The sequence below is a fragment of the Triticum aestivum genome, chromosome 4B (genome assembly GCF_018294505.1).
Source record: "Triticum aestivum cultivar Chinese Spring chromosome 4B, IWGSC CS RefSeq v2.1, whole genome shotgun sequence".
In the NCBI taxonomy this organism is placed as follows: domain Eukaryota; kingdom Viridiplantae; phylum Streptophyta; class Magnoliopsida; order Poales; family Poaceae; genus Triticum; species Triticum aestivum.
Window position 1 is genome coordinate 668,233,302 of NC_057804.1, and position 19,528 is coordinate 668,252,829.

General features: G+C 42.6%; 1 pseudogene; it reads left to right on the plus strand.

Moving 5' to 3' along the window:
• Positions 1-4,226: 4,226 nt before the first annotated feature.
• LOC123089835 (flavin-containing monooxygenase FMO GS-OX-like 8) lies at positions 4,227-5,749 on the plus strand (annotated as a pseudogene).
• Positions 5,750-19,528: the final 13,779 nt, after the last annotated feature.

Consider the following 19,528-nt stretch of genomic DNA (forward strand, 5'->3'; position numbering starts at 1 on the left):
CTATTTTAACGAATTTTTAAGAAATTTAGAAAAAATTGAAATTTTCAAATTTTGTTTGATTTTTCAGTAAATGTTCCAGCTTTTAAATTTTTGTTCCTAAACTTCGAAAAAGTTTAGAATTTCCACAATTGTTCTGTTATTTTACAAAAAAGTTCCAAATTTCAAAAAGTGTATGTTCTTTTAATTTTTTGTTCACAAACTAAAAAATGCTCAGTTTAAGAAATACGTTTCTGTCTTCCATATTTGTTCAAAAATTCAGAAAATATTCATGTTTTAAAATTTGTTCTTTTTATTTTCTTCTCCTTTTTCAAAAAGTATTGAAATTTTGAATATTGTTCATGTTTCAAAAAAAATAAGTTTTTAAAAAAATGTTCTCAAAATCAAAAATTGTTCTCGTTACACAAAAAAGTTCAAAACTTTCAAAATTCAGAAATATTACTAGATTTCAATTTGTTGTTCACATATTCAAAAATGTTCGCTCTTTCAAATTTGTTTGTGATTTTTCAAAATTGTACTCCGTTTCAAAAATTGTTCTCAAGATTCAAAATATGTTCGTGCTTTACAAAATTGTTCGTGCTCCCAAATTTGTTCGGGATTTTTTTAAATTGTTCTCCGTTTCAAAATTTGTTCTCAAGATTCAAAAAATAGTTCGTGCTTCCAAATTTGTTCTCAAGCTTCAAAAATCGTTCATGCCTTCAAAAATTGTTCTCAAATTCCAAAATGTTCTTGTTTTCTATCTCGGAATTTTTTATTCAAAATTTTCACAACTTTGCGGAAAATATTGGGATTTCAAAATATGTTTTCGTTTTCAAAAAGTGTTCATAAATTCAAAACATGTTCTAGTTTCAGAAAATATTCATGAATTCGAAAAATGTTCGTATTTTCAACTTTTGTTCTGGAATTTTAAAAAATGTTCCCAGTTCAAAAACATTGTTCATGATTTTGAAAAAATGTTTCTGTTTTTGAAAATGTTCCATTTTTTCAAATCTGTTAGCCATATTTGACAGTGTTTACGTTTTAAAAAATGTTCAAGAATTTCAAATAATGTTCTTGTTTTAGAAATTTGTTTAAAGTTTCAGAAAATGTTCAGGTATTTCAAATTATATTAATTTGTTCACGTTTTTTGGGAATTTTTTGCGAGCTATTCCTTTATGTTTTGGCCTGTTGTTCGTTTCTTTAAGAGCCACGTTGTAAATCTTTAAAATCAGGTGTTTGGTCGCACTGGCTAGCAACGCGTGTGAGTAAGCTGTTGATCATGGGTTCGAATCCCACCAGATGCATGTATTTTTGTTGATTTTTAAATGCGTGCCATGCAAATGGGCCGGCCCAGGTCAGCGGCCTCCTGTGCGAAGCCTCGTCTGTTCGCCGCAATATGCGGCATATAGGAAGTCCCGTATAGGGGCTCCCCTCCCCGTACGCATCCATTATCTCATCCTCTATTCCCCATCTCCCCACCCGAAGCATCAATGCACCAGCGAATCTCCTCCCCTTCCCTCCCCTCCCAAGCGGTTCTCCATCACACAGGACCAGCAACAACGCATGCGTTCCAGTATTACACGAGGGACACGCCTGGAGATATCCCCTGTCAACGACGCCCACCTCCACACGAAGCGCAACCCGATAGCAACATCGCTGCGCTCCCCGGCATGCGTTGACGCGGTGCCCTCCGGCGTATCTACCCGCCACAGGGCTGCCAACGGTAGCGGCAGCAACATCTACGCGGTATGGTCTACGACAATTGGCCCCTACGCCTCTGCCCGTGTCCGCGGCTTAGATGGCCCACGTCCATGGCCGCTCACGGCGCGTGGTGCATGGCCTGGCGGCACTCGGCTCTTCACTGCTCCCGACGAGGCCAGTCCCGCGGCATGGCTGCCGACGACAGCGGCAGCGCACGGCCCGGTGCAACAATATCTGACCCCTGCCACCGCTGCAAGGATGGATGACCCCTTTTTTGCAACCAAGCTCTGCTGAAAAGATGAGGGGGAAATGGTATTTGTTTCTGCTGCATCGTTGGAAGATTTGATCCAAAATTTGTCAGGTGTTGAATCTTAATCATCTAGAGTTTGATAAGGTGAGAAAGATCCCAGAATTTATTTTGCTGAAGGCGTTTTGTTCAAAAATTTCTCCATGGTATTTTGGACGACGTCAACAATTAATCAGAAGAAGATTCTTGCATTTGATTGAATAAATTTATTTTGGAGACTATTACCAGTCAAAATGTGTGGTGTGGTCCTTCAGGTTCAGGGCATTAGGTTGTGCGTAATTCATGTATGTTGCCTGCATGTGTGGCCGAGCTGGTACAGGAGACAGTTACACTATTCGTACCACCTGATCGCATTATCAAGCTCACATTACGGTACTGTTCAGTGACCATCACCTACATGATTTGGTTCCTGACTGACAGGCTGATCGCAGACCAAGCTCGAGTGGAAGAAGGGGACCAAGGTCACGTTCGAGGGCATGGGTTCGGTTTTCATCTTCTCATTAGACGAAATCAGCATATGCACCTATGGCCTTAATTACCTATTTTACCATTATTTCTTCCACCCTTCTTTATTTGTAGAAATCCAGGAAGGGCGATTTCATGTCACATATGAACATCCCTGTACTTAATAAAATCAGATTATCATGTATATCATGAAGATTCATCTATATTCATCTCCCGTGGACGGTTAAACATTGTGAAGTTTATATTGTGAGATATAATAGTTTAAGGATTTTTCTATACATGGTTGGTTTTCGAAATACTAAGCATGTTTAAATAGCTTTGAGAGGTATGCTATTGTGAACTCTGAAGCCCTCTTAATGTATTCTTTTTATTGGAAGAATTATGCTATTTACTTTTGTTAAGCATGTTTCCCATTCTATTCCATTTCATAAAATACTTCTTAATTTGACTTGATATATATGTTCTTTCAGGAGGGAGGGAGCTTTAGATGTTATGTCTTCACAATGTTAGCTGCACCTGCATGGCCATAGAGTATTAGTATCTCAGTTCATTGTCTTCTGATAATGATGCTTGCAAATAATCTGCAATCTCCATTGCTGATAGTAGGATTTGTAACTAGGTATAAGTGAGCTACTAAAATGATATAGTTTTTACTTTGATGGTGTCTTGAGTCACCAATTGCAAAGATTTGTATGACCAAATGATATAGTTTTATGTTGTATTTGTTTTGCAACCTACAGATTGTGTTTGTCCTTTCAAGTTATGTTTCCATGCTAAATCCAGTAAAGGGCTATAGTTTCTCTTCTGGTATTCATGTTATCAAGATATTTGGCTTATCTGAGTCCAAGCAAAAGGAAATTGATTTGCCAAGTTCTTTCTCGATTAAGTTGTTCTACTATTGAGCCAAAACCAGGTAAGCAAGAAATAGTTTAGTGCCAGTGGTTTTATGTATGGATTTGGTTTACATATATTTCAGGGGGAAATTGCACAACAAGAAACTCCGTTTGATCATTATAAAGCAACTATTTTTTTGACCTTTGTAAACAACTAAGTTTGTTGATCGTCCAGGAGCTATACTTTAGTTTTGATTGCACAAGATAGCAACGTACTCAATATTGTCAAAATAATCTCATCTGCACTTCATGCAATCTCTTAAAAATTATTAACCAAACATCCCGCAGCAACGAGCGGGGTTTTATCTAGTATCATAAGACTACAAACACAACCGACAACATACATAATAGGCACAAAATTGCTATTCTCATTAGATCTTCAAAGTTTAAGCCTGCTTGAGAATCACAGCGGTCGAGTAAGGTGGGATGATGTGGGTAGAGAAACTTTAGCGTTTGTTGTAACGTGGCCAATTGGTAACGTGGGTGACACATTTTTCATCCTTTGCACGTAGCAACGCGCCGGCATTGTCCCAGTAATGCTAGCATCCGGGACGTTTTGGCTTCTGGCATCGACGGCTCTCGCCGGCGTTGGATCCCAGCCGGCGGAGCGCCATTGAATAATCACAGTGTGATGTAGGCGTGGGAACGCCAAAGACTTGACCAGGTTATTTTTTGACTCAAGACTGCAGGACTAAATTGTTTTTCAAGTACAAACAAATCTTGCAAATTTTGCCATTTGTTTGTGCGACCAACGACGCAATTTTATTTGTACTATTTAGTCCTGCAGTCTTGAGTCATTGATCGTGGTGTGTTAGCAATCGATATTATTATCGACCCACCAAGGAAAGCAGAGCGTGCTCCAAACCGTCGACCAACCGATCGGCATGGCTGCTGGGGGCGGCGAGCCGGCGCTGCGGTCCAAGAGCGTGTGCGTGGTGGGGGGCGGCGTGGCCGGCCTGGCGGCGGCGCGCGAGCTGCGGCGGGAGGGTCACGCCGTCACGGTTATGGAGCAGAGCGCCGACGTGGGCGGGCAGTGGCTGTATGACCCCAGGACCGACGGCGAGGACCCGCTTGGCGCCGCGGCGCCGGTGCGCGTGCCCAGCAGCATCTATGCTTGCCTCCGCCTCATCAGTCCGCGCGAGGCCATGGGCTTCTCCGACATCCAGTTCTTCCCCAGGGACGGCCCTGGCCGCGACTCGCGCCGCTTCCCAGTCCACGGCGAGCTGCACTGCTACCTCCGGGACTTCTGCGACGCCTTCGGCCTCATGGACGCCGTCAGGCTCAACACCCGGGTCCTACTCGTCGCCCCGGCACCGACGTCGACGACGACGATGCGTCAGTGGACGGTGAGGTCCGCGCGGCTCCTCGGCACCACCGAGGATGATGATGTTGCGCAGGAGGAGGAGCAGGAGGAGGTGTTCGATGCCGTGGTGGTGGCCACAGGCCACTACTCGCAGCCGATGCTCCCGAGCGACATCGAGGGCATGGGGGAGTGGACGCGCCGGCAGCTGCACAGCCACTCGTACCGGACGCCGGAGCCGTTCCGCGGCGAGGCGTTGGTGGTGGTCGGCTGCGCGGAGAGCGGCAAGGACATCGCGCTGGACCTCTGCCGCCATGCCGCGTCGCCAGGGAGGTGCACCTTGCCGCGAGCTACGAGGCCACGGCCGCCACGCCGGCCATGTCGAGGATGCTGGCCAACCACGGCGACGTGCTGCGCCTGCACACGCGGATCCACCGTCTTCACGCCGACGGGCGCGTGGAGTTCGCGGACGGCTCCTCCGTCGTGGCCGACACGGTCATCTACTGCACGGGGTACACCTACTCGTTCCCGTTCCTGGACATGGGCGGCGCGGTCACCATCGATACCGACGGCCACGTCGTCGGCCCGCTGTTCGAGCACGTGTTCCCGCCGTCCCTCGCGCCGTCGCTGTCCTTCGTGGGCGTGGCGAGGAAGGTCCTCATCCCGTGGTTCTTCGAGGCGCAGGCGCGGTGGGTGGCGCAGGTGCTGTCCGGCCGCCGCGCGCTGCCGTCGGAGGAGGAGATGCTGCGGTCCGTGGAGGAGCACCTCCGCGCGAGGGAGGCAGCCGGCGTGGCGAGGAAGCACACCCACAACATCGCCGGCATCGAGCCTGAGAAGATGTACGAGTTCGGGGAGAGGTACTCCGACTTGCCGCCGCTGGAGGAGTGGAAGAAGGAGCTGGTCATGTCCAGCCTCGCCAGTATGTTGGCCGACGTGGAGACCTTCCGCGACCGTGCCTACGACGACAGCGAGATCGTGCGGAAGGGCCTGCGGGGATGGCTCGACTTGGCTGCTCAAGCTCAAGCAAAATCTATGGCTGTTGCCGTTGACGTTGAAGCTGATGTGCAGGCCATGGCTAATTAAGCTGTCCTTCTCAGCGGAATTACGAGTAGACCGCGTGACATGTAAGAGGTTTTTATTTTTATTTATTTTTGCAGGAAAGATTCAATCTCATTCCCTTCGAGTTTCAATTAATAATTGCCTCATGAGCAAAAAAGTTTGGTTACAAAAAAAGACTGTGTCATTGAATTCAAGTATGATTGTCGAAACGTAGAAATAGAAAAAAAAACATCGAATTCTCATAGACCCACTTATAGAAGCACTTGAGCATGGTTTCGGCCTATAACCAGAGGGAATGTTTTTCAAAACCGACCTGATTTTGGGCATTCATAGAGGGAAACGACAGTCATGCGATAAGCGAGGTAGAGGTTCGTCTATCCAGAGTAGCCATTCAAGGAGACAAGTACTACCATTGTACATTACATCATCCACCATCCACCTTACAACTGAGGCCGGTGGTTCCTCAACCGACAACGAGGGTGATGTTGAGACCGCCAGCCTAGCTAGCTCATGAGAGACACAGTTTGCCTCCTAGGACAATGGGCGAAAGACACTGAAGTATAACCTACCGATAAGATATTGCAGTCTGCATAAATTGTCGCTGCTCCTGTCACAATGAAGCCGCCCACATTCATCGTGTTGATCACCTCCAAGTAATCTGCTTCCACCACCAGCTTGCTTACTCCCATCTGTTGAGCCAGAAGAATCCTGTGTTGCACTGCATATGCCTCTGCTGAAGTTGCGTCCGAAACATGCTCAAGTTTTTCATTGGATGCTGCTATGAATCCTCCTTTGTCATCCTGCAGCACATCCCCGGCCGCTCCTTTAAGAGTTTGTACATAAAATGTTGTGTCAACATTAAGCTTAACATGCCCCTCCTTTGGCTTAGTCCATCCTTCTTTCTTCACACCCGCATCATTCTTCCTCGCCTTGACATAGTTCGCTGTTAGAGTTGAGATCGACAAGGCCGAATGAGCAGGCTTTTGCACATATTCTCCATGGACTTGTTGCCTTCTTTCCCACCACACATATAACAAATGCCCACGAGGATTAAGACCTATGCACTCACATCCGGAAGCAAACGTTCTCTCATTGGCGCACACAAAATATAGTCCAGCAACAATGAACCGGCTCGGTCCACTTCGCATGCCTCCTCCACAAAACCATCCAAATTTAGACACCTCCAGATCTCTATTGCTCTTGCACAAGTAAACGGCACATGATTGATATCCTCACATCCTCCTGCACACATTGGACAGTTCCTGGGCATAGCAATATGTCGGTTTGCCAAGATTCCGAAGCATGGTATAAAACCATGCAGCACTTTCCATGCATGTATTTTTATTTTAGCCGGCAGTGAATTATCCTACCACTTCATCAAATACTGGATATTGTTGTAACGGTTCTCCTACAATTCTCTCAAAATAGCGCCCGAATTGATGATCCCACTCTGCATAATACGCCGATCTGACCGTGAACATGTTATTCCTTGTGAACCTCCATGCCAAAAAATCCTCCATCATTCCTTGCGGCGCAAACGGAATAGATAAGATTCTCTCCGCTTCTACCTGCCAAAACATGTCATTGATAATTAAGATCTTGATCCCATACTCCTGTTGGCGGATCAATAAGGTCTCACACTTTTGAAAGCAGGTTTGCTCCTCTCGGGGTAACTATGCATCCGTTTGCACTCGTGGCAATCCATGGATCAGACCAAATATTAACTTGTGAGCCATCCTCGATCCTCCAAATTGCCCCCAACATGTGCGCATAGTGAGTCGGGATTTTCCATAAGTCTGCATACCTGCTTGGCCAGCGAGGCGAGATTAAAACTATGCAAATCTCGGAATCCCAACCCCCCCCCCCTTTGTTCTTCGGAATACAAAGTTTCCACCATGTTGCCCAATGTGTCCTCTTCTCCTATGATTGTCATCATCACCCCACCAGTATCTTGATATGGCGTCTGGCATACCACCACTTTCTCTTCCACTTCCAAGTTTGAGCTGAAGTACACCCAGGTTCTGAGAAGCTCCTTTATTGCTATAATTCTTGTTGAACCTTTTCTAAAGTCAACAATTTCTGCAATCAGGGAGAAGGCTTGCTATACCTTAAATTCCAAAACCACGACAATTATTGTGCGGCTATCATTTATCTTTCTGTTGTATGGTATAACATACAAATGGTGTCAAGATTATATCCTGATAGGGTGTTCAACTATGTTGGTAGATGGATGCATGTTCTTGCTGTTAAATTAAGGGCTCAATTATTGGTTGATATATCGGCGCTGTGTTGGTCATCATTGCGTTTATGTAGAAAATGATATGGTCTTGTACGAGAGGAATATATCTCCTCCATCGTAGGTTGTATTCTTATGTACTTATTAGCTATGTACCAGTCTATTGTTTTACCGTGTGGTCGGTGTATGCGCAACTTAAGCAGGTGGACACATATGTGTGTACATAGAGTGGACTGAGGTCTAGGCATCAGAAGAAGTGCTTCTCCATCCTAGTGTTTTTTTTCTTCTTCTCTCTTGCCCCGAACTGTTTTTTTAGTGATCTTCAGGTAATATTTGTGTGCATTCTCAAAACTATATGTTGGCCATTAAACCCATATATCATTGTTAAAAAGCTTTTCATTTTTCAGAAGTCTTACCTTGGTTTTTATTAACAGCTGGGGAGTGGCCCAGCAAAATGGGTTGTCTGGCCTTTTTCTGTTCGTGCTGGAGTGGGTCTTTATCGAAAGATTCGGTTCGGTAGAACCTCCCTCTCCGAGTCAATGCATCGTTCGGTCTAGGGCTCCTCCAGATCGAACATTCGGTACATCTCGGTGTCCTAATTTAAAGTTGCAACAAGAATGTAGTACACGCACCTACTCTTAGTATGTACTCTGAAGTAAGAGCTCCTTTACGGTGATTGGGGCAGTACTGGGAGTACTTTCGAGTACTTACCCCTCCAAATTTTATTAGTCGTCCGATCTGGCGGGGGATTAAAAATGAATTAACCTAATTATTTTAATCAGAGAAGGGCATAATGGTCCAGGGTAAAATATTCTGTTTTCAACCGATCACGTCCACGACGTCTAGATCCAGTCCTCGTTCTCGTCCTCTTCCTTCTGTCCGACGAGCCCGGCGAGAGGTACCAACAACGTCGTCGGCGTCGTCCTCGTCCTCCACCTCGTCCCCTTCACTGTAAACGACGTGCCCGGCGGCAGGAAGAAGATTAAGGCGTGACATCTGCGGCGGTAGTGTCAGCGGTGGCGGTGGCGGCGCTATAGGAACTCGCCCCCGCCGATCACATCGCTTTCGGGCTTGCATACTAAGGTATGAATCGCCCGAATCTCAACTCCTCCCCGTTTGATTGGCCCGTTGGAAGTGACTCTTGGCAGGAACTCCAACTTCCTCGTAGATGGATCTATACTCTGCGGTTGGCCCCTCGGTTAGGCCGCCGGGAGATATCAATTCTTGTTCTGAAAGTAGGCTTGTTTTTCTTGATGCAGTAGGAGATATCAATGCCTGCGGGAGATATCGCCATAAACTTACTTTGTTTCGTAGCCTGCACTTCCTACTTAGATTTGTTTAGTCATCATCGATTTAGGTTCCCCTAGTGCATGCAATTCAATTTAGAATTTTTCATCATCCATGTTTATGGGGGACCCACTTTATGGACATTTATGATCGCTTGCCATAACATGTACAAGGAGCAAAGTTTAAAATTCCACGCAAGCTTTCGTACTGGGTTTTGCATGCATTTATGTTTGTCCTTTCAGATTTTTATTCGTCTGAATTATGATGCAGGAAGACATGGCGGATGTAAGTCATGAGTCAATGATGGATTACTATCATATTGCCAACAAGATGTTTAATAGTGAGGATGAAGGTTATACATTCTATAACAAATATGGTCTTGAGAAAGGTTTTAGTGTCCGGAGAAGCTATGTCGAGTGGGATGGATCCAATTGCCATATAATTTTAAGGAAATTTGTGTGTAGTCGTGAAGGGGTTCGTGAAGAGAAGCACATGAAGAGGAAGATGGAAGATAGAAAGAGGAGGCCACAGAGTATAACTCGTGTAGGGTGTAAAGCTAAATTGGTGATTGCAAGACAGGAGGAAACAGGTCAGTGGTTTGTCAAGGATTTCATCGATGAACACAACCATCCTCTAGCCCCACGGGATCTGTCGTGTCTTTTGCGTTCACACAGAAGAATTAGCGATGAGCAGAAAGCGGACATTGCAGACATGGAAAAATCTGGGATCAGAAAACACCATATTATGGATATTATGTGCATGCAATACGGTGGATATGATGAGGTTGGATGCATTATGAGGGACATTTACAATTTCTGCCATGCTAACAAGCAGGAAACAATTTCTTCCGGGGATGCTCAAACGGTGATCAATCACATGGTGGCGAGGCAAGAGCAAGATTCAGATTTTTTCTTCAGGTACTTGGTTGATGAAGCTGGCCATCTGAAGGGACTGTTCTGGTGTGATAGTCAATCCCGACTTGACTACGAGGCTTTCGGAGACGTTATTGTTTTTGATAGCACATACAGAACCAATAAGTACAATCTGCCATTTGTGCCGTTTGTCGGGTTGAATCACCACCGCAGCACCGTTATTTTTGCATGTGGTATCATTTCACATGAAACAAGCCAGGCATACGAGTGGATGTTACGGACCTTTTCTGATGCTATGGGACAGAAGCATCCTATATCTGTGATCACGGATGGGGACCTTGCAATGCAGAGAGCAATCAGGGTGGTGTGGCCTGACTCAAACCATAGGCTCTGTATATGGCACATTCAGCAGAACATTGTACGCCATCTGCATGATGACGCGGTAAAGGAGGAATTCAGATCTTTCATATATGATACATCTTCCATTGAAGAGCATGAGAGAAAATGGTTACACTTCTTACAACGAATAAAGTAACAAGTGAGGACTCCTGGCTGCATCAGATGTATAAGATGAGAAAACTGTGGTGTGCTCCATATCTTGAGGGCCGTTGTTTCCTAGGATTGAGCAGCAATCAGCGGAGTGAGAGTTTAAACTCGGTGCTACATACGCATCTTGAGGCTAAGATGACGTTGTTTCAAATGCTAGAGCACTATGAGCGTTGCCTTGCGTCGCGACGCTTGAACAAGGCTCTCCAAGACGTCGAGGCCTTGCAGTCCGTTCCGTTCATCAGAGGAAAATGCTTCAGTTCTTGAGAAACACGCCGCGAAAGTTTTCACTCCTGCTGTGTTTAAGTTGGTCTTATGGAGCATAGATGCTGTCAAAAAATGTGAGATCAGAGAGGTACTTGATGCAGTAGAGGTTACCACATACGTTGTGTCTAAGAAGGAAAGAATGGATAAAAAGATCGAAGTGCGCACGGAGTCGAAGGAAGGTCTGCTTCGCAGTATCAGTTGTTCTTGCCGCAAATTGGAATGCGCAAGCACACCATGTTCCCACATATTTTACATATTGGGAATTTTACAAGAAGAAACACTGCCCAGGTGTTGTGTTCCCACTAGGTGGACAATGAGTGCAAAATGTGCATTCGCACCGACCAGAAAGAGCGAGATGTATGCATACTCTGCAGCCCTACAAAGGTACCGTAAGCTAAGGAATTTTAGTCACGCAGCATGTTTCAAGGCATGCCACTCTGATGAGGCGTTTCAGCATCTAAAAAGGGTTTTGGAAGGACAAGATGTTTGCAAGGGATCAACAAGTGAACAAGCTGATAGCAAGGGATCAACTAATGCTCAGGGTAACAGCATTAGGTTTGGCCCGTTGATGCCACAATCGGCTAACCTTGATGGTGAAGGTTTCGAAAAGGTTCTGGATCCAGTGCATGTGCCAGGCCGAGGTGCTCCGAAGAAAAGGCTACATGCAAAGATGAAGAAAACAAGAACAAAGGGTAGATGTAGCTATTGTCATGAGGCAGATGGTCACAATCGACGTACGTGCGCCAAATTGATAGAGGTACCTAATATGCCGTAATTTAATGTTTTCATGTGTCCAAATATATTCCATGGCATTAATAATATCCTTATGTGTAGGATCTCAAAGCAGAAATATGATAGCTACAACATTGTGCGCACGGTCGGACAACAAGTACGTCGACGATCAACCTGATGTTGGCGTGTGCATTGTTGTCTATGTCTAGTATCGTGTGACCTTTTCTCTAAAATACTTCATTCTGTCAGTTAGTGACTTCCTCATAATGTATGACTCAGCTATTTGGTTGTCCACTCCCTTGTAACAGTATGAGTTTGGGATATTTTTTTGCATTTTATATGTGAGTTTTTGAAGTGCAACCTCAAGAATCATGGTTTCTTCGTGGCCAGCGTGTAGCTTGTTTATGTTGCACGATAAAATTTAGAAATAGATGTAATGGAGGAATTATATTTCGCTCCCGAAAACAAAATAAAAGCCGATAAATCCGAAAAATACATTAGTCATCCATGCTCTCCAATTGAAGAATATACAGGATAAATAGATATGATGAATCATACTTATCCTACATATCCTCCACGTAGAGTATAAGGAAGACCAACGCTTGTCATAATCAAATAAATTAAGGTATTTTACCAGGTGCAGGACTTGCTCGGGGGGCGAGGTGGGACTAAAAATGTTAAGTCCGGGCACGAGAAAAGGTGATTTTTTTCAACTCCTCCAAGGTTTTTTTTTTTGAATTTATACTGCCCTCTAGACTAAATGATCAAAACATCGGTCTATACCTCTACGGGGCATTGTAAAATATATTTTTTTCCAAATTTTCTTTGATAGACATGTTTCGCACATGTGGGTCACCGTGTAAAAGAAAATTTGGGTGTTTTGGAGGTGGTGAAAAAAATCACCTTTGTTCAAAAACTGGCTTAAGTTATACCAAATGGTCCGTCCGGAATGCGGTGTTTTTTCGACCACCTCCAAATCAACTCAATTTCGGAACACATGATCTCTTGCACAAACAAAGCTAGGTTTCCAAGGTTTTTTTTTAATTTATACTGCCCTCTAGACTGACTAATCAAAACATCGGTCTATACCTCTAGGGGGCATTTAAAATTATTCTTTTCCAAAATTTCTTTGATAGATATGCTTGGCACATGTGGGTTACCATGTAAAAGAAAATTTGGGTGTTTTGGAGGTGGTGGAAAAAATCACCTTCGTTCAAAAACTGGCTTAAGTTATACCAAATGGTCCCTCCGGAATGTGGCGATTTTTCGACCACCTCCAAATCACCTCAATTTCGGCACACATGATCTCTTGCACAAACAAAGATAGGTTTCCAAGGTTTTATATTTTTCTGAATTTATTTGAATTTATACTGCCCTCTAGACTGACTAATCAAAACATCGGTCTATATCTCTAGGGGGCATTGTAAAATATATTTTTTCCAAAATTTCTTTGATAGACATGTTTGGAACATGCGGGTCACCGTGTAAAAGAAAATTTGGGTGTTTTGGAGGTGGTAGAAAAAATCAATTTTGGCACACATGGTCTCTTGCACACACACAAAGCTAGATTTCCAATGTTTTTTATTTTTTGAATTTATATTGCCCTCTAGACTAACTGATCAAAACATCGTTCTATACCTCTAGGGGGCATTGTAAAATATATCTTTTCCAACTTTTCTTTGATAGACATGTTTGCCACATGTGGGTCACCGTGTAAATGAAAATTTGGGTGTTTTGGAGGTGGTGGAAAAAATGACCTTTGTTCAAAAACTGGCTTAAGTTAAGACCAAATGGTCCCTACGGAATGCGGTGATTTATTCGACCACCTCCAAATCACCTCAATTTTGGGACGCATGATCTCTTGCACAAACAAAGATAGGATTCCAAGGTTTTATATTTTTTTGAATTTTTTTGAATTTATACTGCCCTCTAGACTGACTGGTCAAAACATCAGTCTATACCTCTAGGGGGCATTGTAAAAAACTTACTAGACATCTATAGTACCTAAATAGTTCATCCCCACTAACCTATTTTTCTTGACATGCAGCCTATCCACCTCAGCAACCTTGCCACATCATCAATTACTTTAATTATTTTGATCATGCAGCTCACCACGTCAGCATAAAAAACATGTCTTTTTTCGTGTGATTGACGGTCTGAGAAGCGAAGACGTCAACCGGTAAGAAGCCCAACAGAAGCCCATCGCTCTGTCTGTTCGCATCTCTTCCGTTTCCACCTCCCCGTAGGCATTTCCTATTTACAGGCGCCGGTTACAGTTGTTTCCGCAAACCGGCGCCTGCAGCCGCGTTAGCTGGGCCTGGCCCATCTTCTCCTTTCCTTTCATTCTGCCGTGAGGACCAAAAAGGAGAGCTTTCGATAGGAATCGATCGTGCGATCTCGCGCTGGTTCGCCTCACGTACTAACCACCCGACTACCTCGCATTAGTTGCTTATCTACTGCTTGTTTGCCTTTTTCTTCTTATAACAATTCCTTTTCCTATTTCTTTTCTCTTTTTATTCGGAACGGTTTTGTTATTTTTTTCCTTTTTCTTTTTCTTTCTTTTCGGAACGTTTTTCCTTTTTCTTTTGCTAATTTGAAAGAACGTTTTTTATTCAAAATCATTGAACTCTTTTCCAAAATCGGTGAACTTTCTTTCACAATCGGTGAACTTTCTTTCACAGTCAATGAACTATTTTTCAGAATCGATGAACTTTTTTTCTGAACCGATCAACTTTTTTTCAAAACCGATGAACACCTTTCACAATCCATGAACTTTTTTTCAGAATCGATGAACTTTTTTTGAAATTGATGAAATTTTTTTCTAAATTGATGAACTCTTTTTCAAAACGGAGGAACTCTTTTCACAATCCATGAACTTTTTTTCAAAATCGATGAACTCTTTTTCAAAATCAGTGAACTGTTTTTTTGAAACCGATGAACTTTTTTCAAAATAAGTGAACTCATTTCCAAATAGGTGAACCCTTTTCAAAATTGATGAACTTATTTTGAAATAACTTTTTTCCCCAAAAATCAATGATTTTTTTTTGCTAAAAATCGATGATCTTGTTTTGTTAAAAAGAATAAAAAATTTATATTTGTTATAAGGTAACGTTTTACTAAAGAAAACATTAACTAGTGCGGTTTTCTCTACTGTACGCAGAAGAGCTAGTTTAGTCTAGTGGTTATGGCTTTAAGCTGTAAATGTAGAGGTGCAGGGTTCGAACTACAGCGACAACATATTTTTGTGTTTTCTTATCGAGTCTATTGGTGGGCCGGCCCGCTAGGCGTCGCTAGCGAGCGCCGGTAGCACCAACGGGCGCCTGCAGCGCCGTATAGGGGGAAAACCCTATTTGCCGCTCTTTGAGGCAAACAGTCGGGCTACCGCACAGGTATCGACCGAGCGCTCGCGGGGTGGGCCGGCCTGTTACGTTCCAACCATACCGGTTTTGCGAACCTTCTATGCATGTTTCCAGCTGATTTTTTCCGGTTTTGGGAACCTTCTAGAAGGTTCCTGAACCGGTTTTTCTTTTTATATTTTTTTTCGTTTTTACTTTTGATTAATCTTTCCTTTTTCGTCTTTTCTCTATCTTTTTTTCTGTTTCTTTATTTATGTCTGTTTTTTATTTTTTATTTCTTCTTGAGCTTTTCTCTTTGAACTTTTTCTATTTTAACGAATTTTTAAGAAATTTAGAAAAAATTGAAATTTTCAAATTTTGTTTGATTTTTCAGTAAATGTTCCAGCTTTTAAATTTTTGTTCCTAAACTTCGAAAAAGTTTAGAATTTCCACAATTGTTCTGTTATTTTACAAAAAAGTTCCAAATTTCAAAAAGTGTATGTTCTTTTAATTTTTTGTTCACAAACTAAAAAATGCTCAGTTTAAGAAATACGTTTCTGTCTTCCATATTTGTTCAAAAATTCAGAAAATATTCATGTTTTAAAATTTGTTCTTTTATTTTCTTCTCCTTTTTCAAAAAGTATTGAAATTTTGAATATTGTTCATGTTTCAAAAAAAATAAGTTTTTAAAAAAATGTTCTCAAAATCAAAAATTGTTCTCGTTACACAAAAAAGTTCAAAACTTTCAAAATTCAGAAATATTACTAGATTTCAATTTGTTGTTCACATATTCAAAAATGTTCGCTCTTTCAAATTTGTTTGTGATTTTTCAAAATTGTACTCCGTTTCAAAAATTGTTCTCAAGATTCAAAATATGTTCGTGCTTTACAAAATTGTTCGTGCTCCCAAATTTGTTCGGGATTTTTTTAAATTGTTCTCCGTTTCAAAATTTGTTCTCAAGATTCAAAAAATAGTTCGTGCTTCCAAATTTGTTCTCAAGCTTCAAAAATCGTTCATGCCTTCAAAAATTGTTCTCAAATTCCAAAATGTTCTTGTTTTCTATCTCGGAATTTTTTATTCAAAATTTTCACAACTTTGCGGAAAATATTGGGATTTCAAAATATGTTTTCGTTTTCAAAAAGTGTTCATAAATTCAAAACATGTTCTAGTTTCAGAAAATATTCATGAATTCGAAAAATGTTCGTATTTTCAACTTTTGTTCTGGAATTTTAAAAAATGTTCCCAGTTCAAAAACATTGTTCATGATTTTGAAAAAATGTTTCTGTTTTTGAAAATGTTCCATTTTTTCAAATCTGTTAGCCATATTTGACAGTGTTTACGTTTTAAAAAATGTTCAAGAATTTCAAATAATGTTCTTGTTTTAGAAATTTGTTTAAAGTTTCAGAAAATGTTCAGGTATTTCAAATTATATTAATTTGTTCACGTTTTTTGGGAATTTTTTGCGAGCTATTCCTTTATGTTTTGGCCTGTTGTTCGTTTCTTTAAGAGCCACGTTGTAAATCTTTAAAATCAGGTGTTTGGTCGCACTGGCTAGCAACGCGTGTGAGTAAGCTGTTGATCATGGGTTCGAATCCCACCAGATGCATGTATTTTTGTTGATTTTTAAATGCGTGCCATGCAAATGGGCCGGCCCAGGTCAGCGGCCTCCTGTGCGAAGCCTCGTCTGTTCGCCGCAATATGCGGCATATAGGAAGTCCCGTATAGGGGCTCCCCTCCCCGTACGCATCCATTATCTCATCCTCTATTCCCCATCTCCCCACCCGAAGCATCAATGCACCAGCGAATCTCCTCCCCTTCCCTCCCCTCCCAAGCGGTTCTCCATCACACAGGACCAGCAACAACGCATGCGTTCCAGTATTACACGAGGGACACGCCTGGAGATATCCCCTGTCAACGACGCCCACCTCCACACGAAGCGCAACCCGATAGCAACATCGCTGCGCTCCCCGGCATGCGTTGACGCGGTGCCCTCCGGCGTATCTACCCGCCACAGGGCTGCCAACGGTAGCGGCAGCAACATCTACGCGGTATGGTCTACGACAATTGGCCCCTACGCCTCTGCCCGTGTCCGCGGCTTAGATGGCCCACGTCCATGGCCGCTCACGGCGCGTGGTGCATGGCCTGGCGGCACTCGGCTCTTCACTGCTCCCGACGAGGCCAGTCCCGCGGCATGGCTGCCGACGACAGCGGCAGCGCACGGCCCGGTGCAACAATATCTGACCCCTGCCACCGCTGCAAGGATGGATGACCCCTTTTTTGCAACCAAGCTCTGCTGAAAAGATGAGGGGGAAATGGTATTTGTTTCTGCTGCATCGTTGGAAGATTTGATCCAAAATTTGTCAGGTGTTGAATCTTAATCATCTAGAGTTTGATAAGGTGAGAAAGATCCCAGAATTTATTTTGCTGAAGGCGTTTTGTTCAAAAATTTCTCCATGGTATTTTGGACGACGTCAACAATTAATCAGAAGAAGATTCTTGCATTTGATTGAATAAATTTATTTTGGAGACTATCACCAGTCAAAATGTGTGGTGTGGTCCTTCAGGTTCAGGGCATTAGGTTGTGCGTAATTCATGTATGTTGCCTGCATGTGTGGCCGAGCTGGTACAGGAGACAGTTACACTATTCGTACCACCTGATCGCATTATCAAGCTCACATTACGGTACTGTTCAGTGACCATCACCTACATGATTTGGTTCCTGACTGACAGGCTGATCGCAGACCAAGCTCGAGTGGAAGAAGGGGACCAAGGTCACGTTCGAGGGCATGGGTTCGGTTTTCATCTTCTCATTAGACGAAATCAGCATATGCACCTATGGCCTTAATTACCTATTTTACCATTATTTCTTCCACCCTTCTTTATTTGTAGAAATCCAGGAAGGGCGATTTCATGTCACATATGAACATCCCTGTACTTAATAAAATCAGATTATCATGTATATCATGAAGATTCATCTATATTCATCTCCCGTGGACGGTTAAACATTGTGAAGTTTATATTGTGAGATATAATAGTTTAAGGATTTTTCTATACATGGTTGGTTTTCGAAATACTAAGCATGTTTAAATAGCTTTGAGAGGTATGCTATTGTGAACTCTGAAGCCCTCTTAATGTATTCTTTTTATTGGAAGAATTATGCTATTTACTTTTGTTAAGCATGTTTCCCATTCTATTCCATTTCATAAAATACTTCTTAATTTGACTTGATATATATGTTCTTTCAGGAGGGAGGGAGCTTTAGATGTTATGTCTTCACAATGTTAGCTGCACCTGCATGGCCATAGAGTATTAGTATCTCAGTTCATTGTCTTCTGATAATGATGCTTGCAAATAATCTGCAATCTCCATTGCTGATAGTAGGATTTGTAACTAGGTATAAGTGAGCTACTAAAATGATATAGTTTTTACTTTGATGGTGTCTTGAGTCACCAATTGCAAAGATTTGTATGACCAAATGATATAGTTTTATGTTGTATTTGTTTTGCAACCTACAGATTGTGTTTGTCCTTTCAAGTTATGTTTCCATGCTAAATCCAGTAAAGGGCTATAGTTTCTCTTCTGGTATTCATGTTATCAAGATATTTGGCTTATCTGAGTCCAAGCAAAAGGAAATTGATTTGCCAAGTTCTTTCTCGATTAAGTTGTTCTACTATTGAGCCAAAACCAGGTAAGCAAGAAATAGTTTAGTGCCAGTGGTTTTATGTATGGATTTGGTTTACATATATTTCAGGGGGAAATTGCACAACAAGAAACTCCGTTTGATCATTATAAAGCAACTATTTTTTTGACCTTTGTAAACAACTAAGTTTGTTGATCGTCCAGGAGCTATACTTTAGTTTTGATTGCACAAGATAGCAACGTACTCAATATTGTCAAAATAATCTCATCTGCACTTCATGCAATCTCTTAAAAATTATTAACCAAACATCCCGCAGCAACGAGCGGGGTTTTATCTAGTATCATAAGACTACAAACACAACCGACAACATACATAATAGGCACAAAATTGCTATTCTCATTAGATCTTCAAAGTTTAAGCCTGCTTGAGAATCACAGCGGTCGAGTAAGGTGGGATGATGTGGGTAGAGAAACTTTAGCGTTTGTTGTAACGTGGCCAATTGGTAACGTGGGTGACACATTTTTCATCCTTTGCACGTAGCAACGCGCCGGCATTGTCCCAGTAATGCTAGCATCCGGGACGTTTTGGCTTCTGGCATCGACGGCTCTCGCCGGCGTTGGATCCCAGCCGGCGGAGCGCCATTGAATAATCACAGTGTGATGTAGGCGTGGGAACGCCAAAGACTTGACCAGGTTATTTTTTGACTCAAGACTGCAGGACTAAATTGTTTTTCAAGTACAAACAAATCTTGCAAATTTTGCCATTTGTTTGTGCGACCAACGACGCAATTTTATTTGTACTATTTAGTCCTGCAGTCTTGAGTCATTGATCGTGGTGTGTTAGCAATCGATATTATTATCGACCCACCAAGGAAAGCAGAGCGTGCTCCAAACCGTCGACCAACCGATCGGC